The sequence below is a fragment of the Theropithecus gelada genome, chromosome 1 (assembly GCF_003255815.1).
Source record: "Theropithecus gelada isolate Dixy chromosome 1, Tgel_1.0, whole genome shotgun sequence".
In the NCBI taxonomy this organism is placed as follows: Eukaryota; Metazoa; Chordata; class Mammalia; order Primates; family Cercopithecidae; genus Theropithecus; species Theropithecus gelada.
This window is the reverse complement of record NC_037668.1, coordinates 69,612,978-69,632,016: the sequence shown is the minus strand read 5'-3', so window position 1 is coordinate 69,632,016 and position 19,039 is coordinate 69,612,978. Positions and strand designations below refer to the sequence as shown.

The window sequence follows — 19,039 nt, the reverse complement described above, 5'->3', positions numbered from 1 at the left end:
CAGGACTAGGCAAGGGAGGGAATAGGCTGTGATGCTGGAGCGTCGGTAGGAGCGCCCCTGTAGTTCCCGAGGTGAGCCACTGCCACTGCTCTTAGGCGGGAACCAGCGGAGGAGCAGACAGCGCCATGCTGGAGCTCTGGGGCTGGGGTGAAAAAAAGAAACTGTCAAAGGCATTTGCCTTCTTATCACACATGAGCAAGGTTAGGACTCTTGTTTCTTCTCAGTGCTACCTCTTTAAAAGCCAGAACAAAACTGCAGTAAGCACCATCTGGGTGGCTAAAGTACTCGAAGAATAATTTTTTTCAAAAACATTTAGGCTGGAGGTTGTCTCTCCCCCTATCCTGTTTTTCTACCTCCATACCTTAAAAGTAAAAAGCAAAACAACAGAACTCAATGCCAAAATCTTGAAGAAGGGCCTAAGTCTGAATCGTAAACACTCTAACTAAGGTTCAGGTGGTAGTTCTGATTCGTGATTCTGGTTGAAAGAAAGTGTGTCTTGGAATGCGATGTGGCTCTGGATTATGTTCGAGTTTAGCAATAGTGGCAGAGCTATTCTTTGGTTTGTGGACATGGACCCTGAGCCTGCAGAGCAAGGCAGGGCAGGGCAAGGAGTGCTTATGTTGAGCTCTCAGGTGCAGAGGCCCCACTCCCTTCAGCCACTGTTGAGGCTCCCCGGCCCCTGATCTGCAGCCAGAGGCTGGTGAGGTGTGACACGCCTGCTGACAAGAGTGCCCTGTCTCGTCTGACCCGTGAACATGGGTGTTCAGAAGTGAAGGCTCATAGTGTTTACATAACATGCCGATTAGTCACTGAGAAGCTCATCACTGCAATAAATATTTATGGCTTGCATTTGCATTTTTCTCTCTCTCTCCACGTATATATGTATATGTGCATATATTATACACATATATTGTTTTTTAAAAAGCACCAATAAATGAAATCCTTATCACTGCGTGCAAGCCTACTGTGGCTTTAGGCATGGGACTGGCTTCCTGCGCTGGGAGTGACAGCTATTCCGAAGTGATAATTGGTGTACTGTGTCTTTAAAAGGTTAAAACCCCTTTCAAAAAAGGTCTGGACTCCTAGTGGAAAAGACAAGCGAGGCATGGGTTGGCTCTGGATTCAGAAAACAGCTGCTGATTAGATTCTGTGTCTGCGGGCTGAATTTATTCCGTGTTTTTCAGCAGCAGGAATTCAAGAGGGATGCTTCTGTTTGGGTTTCTGATCGTGATTTATATTTATTCAGAGGAATAACAGAGGGTGGATCTGTTCCCGGCGCGAGCATGCTCACAACCAGCCGACTCTCCCATTATCCAACTGCCTAGTTTGGTGCTTCAATGTACATGGCTATTCCGTGTGCCTATGTGTGTATACAAACACGCATGCATGCCTGGATGGACATACGTTTGCAGAGGTTATTTTTTAAGGACAATTCTTTCAATAAGGTCTTTACCCCTTACTTGAAACAGGTGTTCATGAAAAAAATGCACAAAATCCTGCCTGGCCGGAATAATTCATGAAGAAGGGGCTGGATCCGTGGGTCAGAGAACACAGGACCAGTTTGCCATCCCAAGGCCGAAGGTAGGGGACTCTGGGTTTTTATTCGGCGGATGGATTCCTTGCGCTGTATTTTACCTTGTGATTGTGTTTTTGCCTGCGGCCGCACGGAGAAGCAAAATAACGAGCTGCGATTCCATTTTGTGGCTGCCTTTCTTAGGCAAGGTGTCCGGCTGCCGAGGAGCAGGGGCTGGCCGGGTGGGCTGCGCGTGGCGGTCGGTGCCCCCGGTGGGCTGAGCGCGCTGCTCGGCCTGGTGCTGGGGAGCGGCGCGAGCCTCAAGTGACCCCCGCGCGTCAATCACAGGCAGCGGCGGCGGCGGCGGCAGCGGCGGCAGGGCTGTAACCCTGTGCGCGCCGTGCGCTCCAGCGCTGCTTGCAGCAAGCTCTGCTGGGCTCTGCACTCGCACGCTGGCGGGCCTGCTCCCGAGGAGCCTGGGCTGGGGGGCATAGGCATCGCGTCCCGTGGCACCTGCGTTTTTTTGTGTTGCCTTGGCTGCTGCTCCGGGATTGTTTAGGCGGACTCCAGTAGCCTGCTTGGTTGAGAATGAGATTCGTATGATGTTGGCTGCTGAGACAGAAGGGATAGCTTTCTCTTCCCCACTAATCCTAGCCCCCTGAAAATATTCCTAAAGCAAAATCATCTGCCAACCCCCAACCCGACCCAACCAAACCAAAACCAAACTCCTATTCTATTGGGGATTCTTGCCTCCCTGCTAGCAGAGAGAGTGTCCCCTCCAAGTTATGCCCCACATTTTACCATCTTTTAAATGGAAACACTGATGGTGCCGAATGGTCCCTGATGATATTGTCCAGGCTGCTGAGGACTCATGAGTGTGGCAGTCCCCTGAACCCGCGTAGATTGGACAGAGAGTGGTGGTGCAGAGGAACTTGGAGGCCCAGCATTGGTTTCCTTTAACGTAGCTGGTTTGGTTTCTGTTGCAGGTCAGGAATATTTCTGTGGCTAGGCCCTTCCTTAACTTTGGGGGCAGTGGTTGCAGGAAGAGGGTCTGCAGGTCTGGTCCCTGGGTGAGCAGCACCCAGGCCCTCTTTCTGGTATACCCTGACATTTCTGGTAGCCCTTGGCATTGTAACCACAGCAGCCAGGTGCCCACTAGCTACCTGGAGTGCTTGGGTTTTGTTAACTCTGGTGTGCATTTGGGTGTTGCAGGGGGAGGGAAGAGGAAAGAGGGAGAATGAGGTGTTTGCTGAACTGATCTGCATGTCAATGTTCTCCAGCCCCTGTTTGTGTGATTATGTAATGATCAGACTTGTGCCCAAACAGCTCCCCACCATCTCCTGGCTCTCCCCCAGACTGAAGAAATTGGGTGCTACAGTTGTTTAAGATATCTTTATGTAATTATGTGTGTGCTGGGGGCAAGGAGAGAGTGGGGGCAAGGAGGAATAATTCGAGCCACTTCAATGTGAAGAGCACAGGTCAATGATCATGTGTCCCTCTGAGGATGGTGTGGTATTAGCTCTGGGTCAGTGTTGATCTGAAGACCCTCCCATATCTCTTTCAGCCAGTAATTGCTTATCTGAACTTTCATTTGGTAATTTCACCCTTCTTGCACCCTGGAGACAGTTGGACCCAGGAGAAGGACCCCTGCAGGGACTACAGTTTCCCAATTCCAGGCAGAAAATGAATCCTGAAGCCAGGGTAATAGGCCAGGTCCCAGCTGTTCTTCATGGTCCTGCTGAGCAGCCAGTGTGGGGAGGAGTTCCTGTTCATCAAGTTGTCACTTGTGCTCTGGGGTTGGGCTATATACTGTGGGGCTGAAGAGTACACCTCAGATGCTGTCTGAGCTGTTTGAGATAAGCTCTTTAAAGTTGTGATGGCTTGCAGAGGCTGGAGGCCCTTTACATCCTTGCATTTAAAGATTGTGGGAATTTTTTGCAAGGAAGGAGAACAGCTGTCCAACTAAGATACCTGCAGGCAGAAGGAGAGGGTGTGTGTGACACTTAGCTCTCTCTGCTTCCTCCCTTCTCAGGCTAGTTAAGGCATCCACAGGATACAGAATTGTTAAGAGGGGCCCTCCTGTCACACCCCTGAGCGCCTCAGCCTGGGGCTATTGGGTAGATTTGTTAATTTGATGGCAAAGTCTGGCCCCTTAAAGCTAAGATTGTTTTTTTGCCCTCAACACCCCAGTGGGTTTGCTTTGAGGGCCAACTACTACTGTGAAATCTGTGGCAGTGGATCGAGATGTGCTCAACTGGCACTATTGTTGAGCTGTCTCCGCCCATTGTGTTTTAGTGGCAGCCACCCTCCTTGGAGTGGAGAAGTGTGTGCTGCCTTTGGGCCCTTGCCAAGTGAGCCGTTGAGACATTTAGCGTGTGAAAGGTACAGGCAAGAAGAAGATGCATTTAGTCTGAAGTCCTGGCAGGTTCTAGGACCCGTCTTGATGAAAGATAACATTAAGAAAGCTGTTTGACAACTGGATAGCATTTAACTTGTCTCTCACTCCCTACTCTGTGAGTTCCCCGACGTCTTTAAGGCTCTTTTCTGCCCTCCATGCTGAAAGCATGACATGCTGTTCTCCATCCTGTTTCCTGGGGAGTCAAGTGTATTTACAGATCTGCAGATGCACTGGGAGGGCAGGGCTGGAAAACAGTGGCTGTATCAACAGGCAGCACTGGCATTCTGGGTCAGACTTGGCCAAAGCCCGTGACCAATTTTCTTCCTTATCTGTAAAGTAGGTGTAACCATCATAACCTTACTAAGACCACTGAACTATGTTGCAAAGAAAAATGAGATACATTTAGTGACATGTGCACTGTAGTTGATGGGTACTAGGATAATACCACAACAATTTGGAACTCACATTTACATAATTTCACTTATCCAGTTGGGACCTAGATGGCAAATCAAAAGAAAGGTCATAAGTCCATGAGCTACAGTTCATGAATTTTGATCACTGGAGGAAATTTTATACCCTCTTTCAGGCCTCTGCATTTACTTCAAGTTTGAAGAGGCTTGGTTATTAGTTTGTCAAATACACCCAGCAAATTGGAAGCAACTGATACTGTACTGTGCAAGGATTATTAAAGATCTTTTATCAAGTATCAGTAAGAAGTAAGAGTAACACAAGAAACAGGAAAATTAAAAAAAATTTAAAAGGCCCAAGAATTCAAGGCATGGCATTGTAGAGCTAGTATGAGCATTTAATGTAAGGAATTCAGTGAAATTTTATGTATTTTGATGGATCTTTGGTATTCTGTTTTATAACATAGTAACTGATGCTCACAGTGACCCACATGTATCCATAGAAGTTCAGATTGTATTTTGTTCATCCAATTTAAAAATACATGAGAGTTTTGAAGTATCCCCAAATGATTTTTTCGCCTGATTCTTAGAGAAAAAACTGCAGCTATCCATGATAATGACACCTGCGAGGTTTCTGGATAGCCGGTGGCTTACTGGTCAAAATTGTATTGCAACTATAAAGCCCTGCTGTTGAAATTGAGAACTTTATGATCTTTTGTCAGAATTTATCAGGGAACTACTATGCTACTGTTATTATTAGTGGTTATGTTCTAACATTTGATGCTAAAGAAAATACTCCTGAACCTCAACCTGTCTTGTTATGATCAGGAAACACACTCAGAGTTCTTCCAACTTGATGACTTTAATTCTAGAGTTGGAAGAGACCTGATGATGGAAAAGATGGAGCGGGAGAGGTAGACCCTAGTGCCATCTGTTTCTTACATCTGTGTAGCAAATGTAGACTTGCCACTACCTGGATGTTGTTCAAGCTGTCATGGCCACACCTTTATGCTAAGCAATGCTGTTTTTCAGTTCAGACATCGTGCTGAAAACTGGAAGGTAGCTGAGATACACGAGCAGTGCTAAACTTGGCTTGACCCTCTGACAATGTGCTCAGTTAAAATTTGCTCCAAAACAAAGGCAAGAGGAAAAACAAAAGTAGGGGAAAAGAAATGTAGACACTTTTAAAATAGTATTTTAAAAATTCAGTACATATGTGGAAAATGAGAGGACCTAATTAAAAGTAATGGAAGAGTATTTATCAGTTTCTAGATGCACATACATTCACTGTTTTGGTAACTTACTTGAAAAATTCTTTAACTAAAAGAAACTGTCAGTAACAGGTTATTGAATATAATTGCAAGTACTCAGAACTCTCCAAGGGTTCCCTGTATCTAATTGTAATATGATGGAGAAAAGTGTATTCCCTGAAATCCCAGGGGCTTGGAAGGCAGAGGAGGTGGGGTGTGGTGGTGGGAAGTGACTGGACCACACTATCCAGAGGGCTGCCCTGTTGGAAGGCTTCACCTCCAACCTGTTGGGAGGTTGGAAATATGTGCTTGGGAGGCAGGACAATGATGGAAGTGGTGACTTCATGACTGATGGGACTCCCCTCCTCATTACTAACTGTTTTTGAAACGCCAGGTGCACCTGGAATTCTTGTAGATAAAGGGGGAAGCTTTATATCTAAATATGAAGTAGGGGTGATCTGAAAATGCCCTTCAGATTTGGGGAGCAAAGCCAGGGAGAAGCATAGGGAAGCTAGTCTCAGAAATCTGGAGATCTCTAATTATCGGTGGACCCTCGCATTGGGGTTTGGGCTCAACTTTTTAAAAATGTGTTATGTATGAATAACTGAGATCCAAAGAAAAGCTAATAAACAAACAGTAGAAAGATATGGAAAAAATAAAAGCGGTGTTATAAATACATGATGTGCTCTGCCGAATCTCAGTCACCAGTTTTAGTCTATTGAGTCATTCATTGGACTTCCAGGCTTAGCATTAGATGTTGAAACTATCTTAAGATCAGAGGAGCTGGATACAGTGGCTCATACCTGTAATGCCAGCTACTCAGGAGGCTGACACAGGAGGATCACTTGAACCCAGGAGTTTGAGATCAGCCTGGGCAATGTAGCAAGACCCTGTCTTAAAAAAAATAAAAGTAAAATTATCTGGACATGGTGGCTTACACCTGTAAATTCTAACTACTCAGGAGACAGAGGCAGGAGGATCTCTTGAGCCCAGGAGTTTGAGTCTACCATGAGCTATGATCACATCACTGTACTCCAGCCTGGACAATGGAGCAAAGATGTCTCTTAAAAACAAAAAGATCAGAGATGCCCTGATAAACATGAACTGATTTAATTTAAATAGAAGAAGAATTTTGAAATCCTCCTCCATCAAAATTCTATACAGTAGACCCTTGACATTCTCAGTGGATCCATCTCAAGCCCTTGGCAAATCCCCAAGTTTGCAACTGCAGACATACTTGCATAGGCTCTTGACTTCCTCCTGAATCAGGTTTCAGTCCAGAGTGAAGAGGTTCCTATGACTATTCACAGGCTACCAATTATTTGTCTTTTCAACTTGCACTCAAAGAAATTAAGTTTCTTTCACCTCCAGAGTTTCTGTTTCCCTGGTGGCATCTTGGGATGGGGAAACTGGACCTTTGAGAAGGTTCCCTCTCTAGCTAAGTGACTTGTTCCTTTCTGTGGCTTTGCAACATACAGTTCACATTTGTGCTCCAGAGAAAAGACAAATTGCCATGTGGTGTGGCTATTAGGGGTTGTTCACAAATAACTGAAAAAGTGTTGAATCTAGAAGCATCTGCTTGGTTTGCTAAAAAATTGCACATGTGTGCAGCCCCTCAAACTCTCCCCAATTCCCTGGCCCTCAGTATACACTTAATACAGTGTTAGAAACTTCCCCTGACTGTCAGCAAATCTTGATGAGGGGAATTGGGGATCGCACAGCTGAAGCGTCTGGTAAAGAACTTAAAATGAGAGCATCACCACTGAAAGCTTAGCAAGAGAAGCAGAATGTAGTCATTTGCTCCATGCCCTCATTTTGAAGATTTCAAAATTTGAGAAAAAAACCCACTATGATTATGATTGTATTAAATAAAGGAGCCAGAGCATAATGTACCCTGGAGGTTGGGCCTTGCTGTACCTTGCTGGAAAGATTCTCACATGAATGTTTTGGAGTGGTTTGGGGAGAAGCTCATAGAATTTTAAGTGGGTTTGGAGCACACCAATTACAATTGAGGACAGCATCTTTGCCCAGCAACTAGAAAAGATATGGCAGGAACTGCAGCAATTTGGTATGAGAGTTTCTTATTAAAATTTGTGTGGTGACCATCTTTTGAAATAACTTTAATGAAATAGCCCCTAGATGCAAATGAATACTTATAAACTGTGTAGAAAGGTCTAAAGAATAACATTATGACCAACACTTATATACTCACCAGTTGATTTGAGAAAAAGAATGTTAGCTGAACCTTTGACGTCCCCTGTGTACCTCCCTCTACCCCATCCCCTTCCCTCTCTTCTCAGGGATTACTATCTTCTGGACATTTCTGTACCTTTTATTCCCCTATGCTTTTCTTTATTGTCTTATCCTCCTGCATTTGTATCCCTAAACAATATATTGTGTAGTTGTGTGTGTTTGTGAACTTCATGTAAATGGAATCACACTGTTGTATTCTTTTGTTCTTAATGCTCACGTTTAGTCCATGCACACCATACCAGTAAGGTTCACTGGTTGACAAACAACTGAAATATTTCCATATCAGTTGGTAAGTTGCTGCTTACCTGATCCTTCCCAGGTGCTCCTATGGTACTTCTCCAAGTCCGCCCCTTTCTAAAGGGATTACATCTGGCATAGCAGGGGGTCTTGGGTACCAGGTCTGGCACTAGGGCAGGGACTTCATTTGTTTGGACACTGTGCCAACTGGTTGTTAAATGTTTCGTCCTGGATTCATTCACATTGTTGGGTGTAGCTGAAATTTTTTCATTTTGCTGAACCATAATATTCCACTGAATGAATATATGGCAGTTTATATGTCTATTCTATTATTAATGAACACTAGCTTATTTCCAGTATTTTGCTATTATAAATAGTGCTGCTATAAACATTTTTTTTTTCAAGTTCCCTGATAAGTATGTGTGTGAGTTTACTTAGGGAATACACATAGTAGTAAAATTACTGGTCATAGACTATGGGCATTTTCAATGGTGCTAGGATAGTTCAGAATTTCTATTGTGTCATATGAGTTTCACTTTAATCAAAAATTAATTTATAGTGTGTTTAACCAATATCTATATCCAGCTGCAATTGCTCCTACTGCTCTCTAATCTTGCAAACACTTTATATTTTGTAGGATATTTTCAAAAAATTTTGCCAGTCTGATGGATGTGTAACAGTATCTAATCTGGTTTCAATTTATATATGTTTGATTACTAAAGAGGGTCAGTATCTTTTCATACGCTGTTGACCTTTTGGATTTTCTTTTTTTGTGAAGTACCTTTTTAAGCCTTCTGCCCATGTATTTGAAAATTGGGTAGTTTACATCTTTCTTATTTATTTGTAGGAGTTCTTTATATATGCAGGAGACTATTTCTCTGTGTTGCCAAAATACCTTCTCCTTATTTGTGATATTTTGTTCACCATCTTTTTTAGTATCTTTACAGTGGCAGAAATTCTTAATTTCAATGTAATAAAATTTATCAATCTTTCCTTTATCATTGAACATTTTGTGTCTTTTGAAGGACATCCTTAAAAACAATTCTTATATTGTCTTCTAAACATTTAAGTTTTGCCTTTCATGTTCAACATTTTCCCTTGAGAATGATGTTTTTTATGGATTTGATATTCCTTATCAGGATGAGGAACTACTATTCTGTATTTGCAAAGAGCTTTTTTGTCTTTCAAATTATATACATGGAGATTTATTAAATACTTCCTCTGCATTTATTGAGAATATTTATATAATTTTTTCTTTAATTTGTTAATATCTGGTAAACTAATTTTCCAAAGTTAACTTAACCTTGCTTTCCAAGAATAAACCTGACTTGGTTGTAATGGGTTCATTTCTTATACTTTGCTAGCTTTTTTTGCTAATAAAATTTAGAAGTTTTACATCTATCTTCATAAGTGTGTTGTACTATAATTTTCACTTCTTATGTTATCCTTGGCAGGGTTTTGTATCATGGTTTTGCTGAATTTGTAAAGTAAGTTATAGAATGTTTCCTCTTTATCTGTTCTCAAAAAAAGATTATATGAGGCTGGAATTCTTTCTTTCCTGAAGACTTTCAACCTCTGATTCAATTTCTTCAATAGATAGTGGGTATTCAGGTTTTAATATTTTTCTTGAATCAATATTAGTAAATTAGATTTTTCTAGAAATTTATCCATTTTATCTGAGTTTTCAAAATTTTTACCATGAAGTTACTTATAAGATGTTGTTATTTTTTGATGTTCTGTAGGATCTGTGGTTATGTCACCTTTTCATTTGTAATACCTTCTATAATGTTGTTAGTCTTTTAATAATTTTCTCAATGTTATTAGAGACTATCTCTAATTCTTGACTTTGTGATCCTCTCCATCATTTGTTTTCTAGTTTATGAATATCTATACTAATTTTTATTTTCTTCCATCTAACTTATTTACATTTGAGCTATTTTTCTTTCTTAACTTCTTAAGGTAAATGTTTGGCTTTTTAATTTGCAGGCTTTTTTCCCCATTATGAGCATTGTGAGCTATACATATTTACTCTAACTTCATATATTTTGATATGTAATATTTTTGTATAATTTGTTTCTAAGTATTTTATAATTTTCATTATGATTTATTATTTGACTTATGATTTAAAACTGTGTTTCTTTTTAATCCTCTTAATATTTGTTTATTTTTCTTGTTACCTTTTTGTTACTAATTTCTAACTTAATTGCTTCATGGTTGCCAAATATTATTTGAGTGCTACCCAGCCTTTTAAATTTATTGTAAGACTTGATATGTGGTCTCTTTTCATAATGTTCTGTGGATCCTACCATTGTTAGATGCAGTGTTCTATGTAACTCCATTAGATCAAGCTTCTTCACTGTGTTGTCCAAGTCTTTTATATCTTTACTGATTTTTGCATGCTTGATCAATCAGTTACTGAGAGAAATATAATCTCCCACTATGATTGTAGATTTTTCTCTTTCTTCTTATGGTCTGTCAGTTTGTGTTTTATATATTTTGAGCCTTTGTTATTAGGTACCTATAGGTTTGAATTGTTTTATCTTTCTGGTGAATTGAATCTTTTATAATGAAGCGAAACTTGTTTCCCTAGTAATTCTTTTAGTCTTAAAGTCTATTCTGATTAATATTAACATAGGTCTACCAACTTCATTTTGGTATTTTCCGATAGAGCCTGAAGTACAGCTTTTAGAATTTTCTTTATTGAGAGTCTGTTGGTGATAACTTCTTTGATTTTGTTTGCTTGCAAATACACTAATTTTCCCCTTGTTTTTGAGAGAGGTTTTTACTGGATAGAATTAGGGTAGAATTCTAGGTTGTCAGTTATTTTCTTGCCAACACAATGAAGATATTATTCAACTGTCCTCTGTTTCCATCGTTTCCTCTAAAATCTGCTGTCTTGTCTACAGACAAGACTCTCTCCTTTGAGAATAACCTGTGTTTTCCTTCTGGTTCCTTTAAATTGTTTGGTGTTCTGCAGTTTCGCAAAGCATATCTAGGTTTATATTTATTTTTATTTCTCACACTTGGTATTCATTGGAGTTCCTGGATCCATGTGATAGTATCCTTTATGTTATGGGAAATTCTTGTCCTGTCTCCTCTTCCCATGAGGCCACAAAATATAAAAGTGAAGGTCACTTTGTTGGCTAATATCTTCAAGCTAACTTCAGGGATTGGCACTTATTCTGGGCTTCAGATTTTGCTTAGTTAATATGTCTTACTAACTTGCCAGCTCATCAGTCATTTCAAAAGATGTTTTTCTATAGTTTCCAGTTTGCTTAGTGTTTTCAGTAGAGTTGGCTACATATCGAATCCACCATAGTTCAGGAAATGAAAGCCTATAAGGTTTTCTTTAATACCACAATAATCCTTAACACTTGAAACCATGAAAGACTATACCAACTCTATTAACAGAATGTATATATCCACATGTATTTATTACAGTGGCCAGTCTATTTAATGATTCATTCAATAGATATGATACTATGTTCTTAGCAATGTAATTCATACATGTTTCTTCCAGGCTAAGGTAGAAGACAAGTTGGTGCTAGTGGGTTGGGTAGGGGTGCTTTAAACCTGCCAATAAGAGTCTTACTGGAATAGAAGCGAATGATATTGAGTAGATATAGGTAGTTTAGCCTTTAAATGCAAAAGTATATCAGGTACTAGGGAGTTAATTATTATTTCTTAGTAAATTGAGAGAGCTGATGGATTTTTGGCTGATTTTCAGTTCTACACACTGGCAATTCTACTTTAACAGGCTATTTCTCCCTATATAGCTTTTATTTCAAACCTGGAACAGAGTGAGTTAGGATTAGAGATGGTCTCTTTCCTCTTCCACTTACTAGATGCCCAGAACCGCTCACTTTTTTCTCTTATGGATGCCTGTTGTTTTTTTCTTTTTGCTTTTTTCTGTCTTGGGCCAGAGTTGTACCTTCCTATCTCTTTAATCTCCATTTTTTATAGAATTATAGGCTTCACTACCTGCAGACCAGCTCTCTTTTGGAGAAATAAAAAGTGAAAGCATCTAGTTCTCCAATACTATCTCTCTCAATTTCCAACAAACAGGACTTGGTTGGCAGCTGGCATCCCCAGGTCCCCTTCCACTGCCCATGTGTCTGAGTTGCGCTTGGCTGAACTCAACTTCCATGCCTCTTGGCCAAGGGACTTTATAAACTCTCTTTGTCCAAGAGGTTTCCAACTGATAACTCTGATGTGGTTTACTGCCAGGTCAGCGGGTCCTGCTGCTCACTTCTTGGTGTAACTTCTGCGCAAGGGACAGTTGGGTTGTCATTGTTCTCTTCCTTTCCTGTGAGCCTACTAGTGGTGGGGCATAGCAGATGGACATTCTGGCTGCCGTGGGCCTCCTGCAGGCCCAGGGGAGGGAACCGTGCCAGTCTCACGTTCTCTTCCCATTACTGCTGCCTCTTTGCCCTGTTAACCTCTCTGTTCACTTTTCATCCGGCAAGAACGGGGATGCACCTCATATGGGGGCTGTCTTAGGTAGGCATGTTGGCACTGGTTGGTGAAGGGTTCCCTCTTTTCCCATCTTTCCCAAAATTCAAGGTGGTAAGAGCTCACCTTGCTGCCACTACAGAGTAGTATGGCATTTGCTTCCTCTGTCCTCTCTAGCTCCTTTTCTCTCTGACTGTGGCCCCTCTCCCCTACCCCTGTCCCTAACTATCTTGGAGAAAACAAAAACAATTCAGGGGTTATTAAGGATTACAAGGAAGGGACATGTTTTTCTTGGACAAAGACAAATGACCTCCTTCCCTCCCAAAGCCGAGTAGTTTTTGGAAAGACACTTCCTCTTTTTTAATCTAATATATGCATGCTTTCTACCTGGGAGGCAGAAGCCACAGAGGGGTCCAGTGAGAGCCTTGCGGGCTTGCCAGTCTTCTCTGTGGGTGGGTCACTGGCTGGTTTTGTAGAACATCTGCCCCTCTGAAGCAGGCTGAGGACCAGTCTGCCTGGGGGTCTGATCATTTCCACTAATTTGTAATGGCAGTGCTGGAAACGCTTGCAGCTCAGGGGCCTGTCACCTAGGCTTGGCTTGGAAAACGAGGTGGTAGACTTTGAGGAGAGACAGAAAGGAGGGAGGGAGGGAGAGAGAGAGAGGGAAAAAGGAAAGGGGGAAAGAAAGAACAAGGAACAAAAACAAGTAAAGGAAGCAGAATGTAAGTAACTCTCACTCTTAGCTTCAGAGCACAGCACTTTTCAGTTTCGACTGCATGACATCAAGTCTTTTGTTAAAATGTTTTCTAAATTGAGTATAATTTACATGTAATAAAATTCACCTTTTGAAGCGTACAATTTAATAAGTTTTGACGAGCGTCTGCATCAGTGTAGCCATCACCATCATCAAAATATAGAACATTCCCATCATCCCTTAAAGTTCCTTCATGCCCGTCACAGTTAGTTCGTCCCTCCCACCCCCATCCCCTCGCAAAACTGTGTTTTCTGAAACTAGAGTTTTGACTTTCCTAGAATTTCATATAGATAAAATCATAAAGTATACACTCTTTTTGCTTCTGGCTTCTTTCTCTTAGCATGATGCTTTTGAGATTCATCCATGTTGTATAGATCAGCAGTTCATTCTTTGTGTGGCTGAATTGTATTCCATTGTGTGCATATGTCACAGATTTTTTTTTCTTTTTGAGATGGAATCTTGCTGTGTCACCCAAGCTGGAGTGCAGTGGTGCGATCTCGACTCACTGCAACCTCCACTCCTGGGTTCAAGTGATTCTCCTGTCTCAGCCTCCTGAGTAACTGGGACTACAGGCGTGTGCCACCACGCTCGGCTAATTTTTTGTATTTTTAGTAGACATGGGGTTTCACCATGGTGGTCAGGCTGTTCTCAAACTCCTGACCTCATGATCCACCTGCCTTGGTCCCTAAAGTGCTGGGATTACAGGCATGAACCACCGTGCCCGGCCGCCACAGATTTTTTTATCCCTCCACCTGTTGATAGAAATTTCGGTTATTTCCAGATTTGGGCTATTGCAAATGAAGCTACCGTGAACACTCACATGCAGGTCTTTGTGCCTCCTCAGCTCTTCTAGGTGAAATCCTCCAGGTGCACATTCTGCCTGTTCTTGTGCCTGCTAGCCTGTCACCAGGTGGGTTCTTCTGTTTTTCTTCCTACGAGTGAGCATCAGATAAGAATGGAATTGTGGATGCCACCACCTGTGCTAGTCCCTAGCACTCACTTAGACTATACTCTATTCTAATTGTCTGTTGACCTGTTTGACACCCTCACTAGGCTACAGACAATTTGGCATAGGAATTAAGAGCACAGGATTCAAATCCCAACTCTGTCATATACTAACTGTGTGACCTTGGACAAGTTACTTAACCTCTATGTGCCTCCGTCTCCTCAGCTGCAAAGTGAGGATAACAGTACCTATGTCATGGGGTTGTGAAATCAGATAGATAGATAGACATGCTTGGTCTATAGGGAATACTATGTTGTTGAATGACTGGACAAGAAGTAGTATCAGGGTCTGGAATGCACACGTCAGATCTCCTTTTAGCAGCTCATAATGGCACTGGAACTGTCTCCATCAACTGCTCTGTTGCCTGGCACCCAGGCACCCCAGTTCCCACTGGATGACAAGCACTGCCTTAACACTGCATGGAGGGTGCTTGCTTCCTTTGTCACCGGCTAGCTCTTCTTCAGCTTGGATACTGGCTGCCCCCTCTTACTGCTTGAGCTAAAGTTCTGTTTCTGTTTCCCTGAATGTGTATTACTCTTTGAAAAACATAACTATAAACTGTAAGGGATCCCACCTGTTTGTTTTGTTCCTTCTCTCAGTTCTGGGTCCAGATACATCAACTATCTAGGAAGCAAGGCCTGGAAAGGCCCCACCTACACACTCTTAAATCCTTATACCCTAGTTCACAAAAATCTTCATGTTCCACAGGGCTGAAAGCCCCATGTTGACTAGAGACATGGCAAAGGAACCTCAGGCTCAGAAATATTTGTCCTACAAGAATGTAACTGTCAGGGCAGCCTTCATCATAGCCAGGGTTGTAGATGCTCATCCTGCTTCTGCAAGCCAAGGGCCAAGGACCCTTGTGGATGGCAGCTCTCTTATTAGGATAGGGGATTGGAGGCCCATGAGAGCAGAGTTGGAAACAAAGATTTAGCCTCATAGCCCTTAATCCAGAAAAGCACTTCCTGGGTCTGACCCTTTTCTCTCTGAAGAATAAGATGATTCTGGACCAGGGTGATCAAAAGAACTAGATAAATCAAAATGCAGGATTGATCTTTGATACTCACCAAAGTGGGGCATAAAGTACAGTGAACAAAGTTTCAAGTACAACCCTCTGTGGGCCTGTGGGAGGTGTTTCTAGAGTCTAGGAACTCCGAATGGTACTGTGTCATGGTCTCCTTTTATGTACACTCTGTGTAAAGCATGGTGGTAAGCACCTTCCACGGATAGTCTCCCTTAATTCCACTTCTGGGAGTAGAAGATAATATTTTCCCTTACAGCAGTGGATCTCATCAGGGGGTTCTGATTTTGTTGGTCTGGGGCGAGCCCTTGGTATTTGGACTTTTAAACACTCCCCCAGTGATTTTAATGTGCAGCCAAGGTCAGGACCTGTTTTACAGTCAAGGGAATTGAGGCTTCAGAGGTCAAAGTCACTGGCCTGGGGGTCACCAAGCTGTGTGGGGAGGCGCAGTTAGAGCATAGGCCTGTGTGACTGCATTGTTTGACCTGGGACCCTTCTGCCGCCAACCAGAAAATGGTCAGGACCAGGCACGGTGGCTCAGGCCTGTAATCCCAAGACTTTGGGAGGCCGAGGTAGGCAGATCACTTGAGGCCATGAGTTCGAGATCAGCGTGGGCAACATAGCGATACCCCAACTCTACTAAAAATGTAAAAATTAGCTGGGCATGGTGGCACATGCCTGTAATCCCAGCTACTCAGGAGGCTGAGGCACGAGAGTCACTTGAACCCAGGAGGTGGCTGCAGTGAGCCAAGATTGTACCACTGCAATCCAGCCTGGGTGACAGAGTGAGACTGTCTCAAAAAAAAAAAAAAAAAAAAAAAAAAGAAGGAAAATGGTCAGTGCTGGCTTCAGGGTGCTGGGCAGGAAACGGTCAGTAGGGATGCAAAGATGCTGATGGCTTTCCCAGTGCATCCCTGCTGACCCAGCACTCTTTAAGAGGCAAGCATGTGTGTGCTCTGAGTCTAAAAGGCTCCCTGGACAGAAAGCCATCAGCCTTAGCTCCTGGCCAGCTCAACAGAGGAGCACACCCCCCAGCTGCCCGTCAACTGTTGGTCCAGGCTTAGCTTGGTTGCATCTGGCTTCAAGAAACAAGGACAGATGCTTTTTGATTTCTTTTCTAGTGTCAACTCATAGCCAGGCATAAATGTCTTGGTCCCTCCTGAGGAGAGAAGGGTAGGACAAGTCGGGCAAGTGTGGTCTTTTCCAGCCTCACCTCCAGTAATAACTGCAGAATAACAAGGCCTGAGTGCTCACTGCATTCATCAGCACCACACTAAGGACCTTGCACACATCACCTCATGTTGCCTTCACAGGTAAGATGAGTGTGAAGATCTTGTGAAGTAAAGACTCTTAGTATCTCAATTTTTCAGATGGGGAAACTGACGCACAGGGCATCTGGCAGCAGAAATGGGAGTGATCCTAGGCAGTTGCTGAGCCTGGCTCAACTCTTAATCATCATCCTACGTGACCTCCATAGGTCTGTTTTTGCCTTGTTCTTGAACTGTTTCAGGAGCCCCATCTAGTCCCCAGCCTGAAAAATCAACTTTGAGCAAGGGAGATGCTGCTTCATTTCTGGCACAGAGTTGGATCCATAGCAGGGGTTCAGTAAATGGTAATTGGTGGATGTATTTTATTTTATTTCAGTTGATTTTATTTCTCCAGATTCTACAATATCACAGTACTGTGATAATAATAAACTTATCCCAGGAATGTAACCCAAGCTATCCAGTTTTTTTTAATGTTTTGACTTTTAAGTATTTCTAAATACTCTCCGTACTCTCTTAATTGTGTCACATTCAGTTTTAGTAGCTGTGCTACGTTCCCACCCTATAGTTGTCCTAGAAGAGCACCTCTCTGCACTGTAAGAGCCTCGGTGTCTTTCTTTGAAGGATTCTTTACCGGAATAGAAACTGAAACGATTCTAAATGGTAGCTATCCCTGCACCATCCAGGCCCTCGGAATGAAGTTGTTTGTTTGGTGGGCTCTTCCAGGGTAATCCACACATTACTCTATCCCAATTTAGTAGCAGACATTGCCGGCACTCTGCTCAGATGGCCTTGGATCACTTTGGCCACTTCTGTGTGCCCATCCTGCAGCTTCTGTCGCCTCTGTTTCTAAAGCTTTGCCCCATTGCCTTCTTCAAAGGATTGCCCTCTTGCCAAGAGAGTTGGAGTGGCTGGGAGTTTTTGTCCCCACCATGACAGTCTGTAGCCAGTATTAATTAGAGCGGGAATATGAAAGGTCAGCCACCTTGCCCTAGCAGTGGGGTATGGGGGTGTACAAACTCGGAGGAGGTTCAGTTTACATTCCAGGACCCTCCCTGGGGTCAGGCTGAGGCTGGGATATGGCCTGAGGTCATGCTTGGCTTGGCCTCTCCCCTCTCTGTCCTGCTTCTCCACTCTCCTACAGACCCCTCTGGGGACATTTCTTCAATGAATCACTCATCTAGGAATCCTTATCTCAGGGTTTCCTTTTGGGGAACATGACCTAAGTGAAAGCAATGTGGGCCGGATGTCTTTCAGACCAGCAAATGCCTTGAATTCTCTTTTAAGCATTCCTTTGAGTGTCCAGGATTCTGCCCTAAGCCTCCACCTAAGCTGGGGGTCCCACTTCCCAGGAACACTAACCCAGCCCTCCTCCTCACCACTGGCTCATTCCCGTGGGTAGTTTCTGGGCTTTCCAGCTCTCCCTCTCCTCACTTCTTAGCCAGACTTTACTCTGCCTCTGTTTCATTCATTCAATACCCAACAGGTATTGAATCCCTGTTCTGTGCCAAGCATCCTCCTAGGTGCTGGGGTACAGCTGTGAAAAGAGCAGACAAGGAGCTTGCCCTAACAGACCTTAAGGGAAGAAGGCAATTCACAAGTAAACAAAGAAGCAAGACAGCACACATTAAGATAATGGCTGTGAAGGAAATAGGCTAAGCAGGTGATGGGGTGCGAGTGAGGCAGCCTCCTGGGCTGTGTGCATGGTGTCACCTCCCTCTTCCTCTTCAGCCCTTGCATGCCTGGCCATACTTACTCCTGAAAAGAGCCATTTCTGACATGCATCTTAATAAATGCCAGTGACATTGTGCTATCTTTGTCTTTCTTGCCCTCTGAGTAGCATTTTGTGAAGTTTAAAACTCTGCATCTTGTTTTCTTCCCTAGGCTTCTGAGGCACCAGCCTCTCCTGGTTTTCTTCCTGCTTTTCTGGCTTCTCCTGCGTAGCCTCCTTTGCTGCCTCCACCACCCCTCTGCTTGGCTATTGAGGATCGCAGCTCCCTAGACTCGGTCTGAGGATTTTTCTTCTTACAATGTAGTCTTTCCCCTGGGTGAAGGTGTCACCTCCCCTGGTGTCAGTTTCCATGCATCTCATCTGGACCCCTCTTTGGAAGAACCGACTGTAAATGCAGCCCTCTTCTCAACATCTCCACTTGGATGACTCAGCACATGCATAACTTGGCTCAGCACCTTCCTACATGCATGACCAACCCACACCCCAGCCCCTGCCTCAGCCTGTGAGTCTCTCTTCTTCAGATGCACCCTGTCTTAGGAAGGGGCATCACTGTCCCTCAAGCTGCTTGGGCCAGAAGCCGGACTTCACCCTCTCCTCTCCACCACCTGATACACCTAAGCTGTCACCAAGTCCTGTCCATTCCTCCTCCTAAGGACAAGTGCATGAATCCATCCACTTATCCATCCTGACATCCACTCCCTCTCCAGGCCACCATTGCTTGACTGCTGCAGGAGATTCCTCACGGGTCCCC

At 43.4% G+C, this 19,039-nt stretch overlaps 1 protein-coding gene across 2 annotated transcripts in view; it reads left to right on the top strand.

Annotated features, from left to right (window-relative positions):
* Positions 1-1,080: 1,080 nt before the first annotated feature.
* HIVEP3 (human immunodeficiency virus type I enhancer binding protein 3) overlaps positions 1,081-19,039 on the top strand; it is a 409,424-nt gene continuing 391,465 nt past the window's right edge. For both annotated transcript variants that reach the window (XM_025363577.1, XM_025363569.1), the window contains exon 1: positions 1,081-1,581. The gene's annotated coding sequence lies outside the window, so the exon portion shown is untranslated. The remainder of the gene's footprint in view (positions 1,582-19,039) is intronic.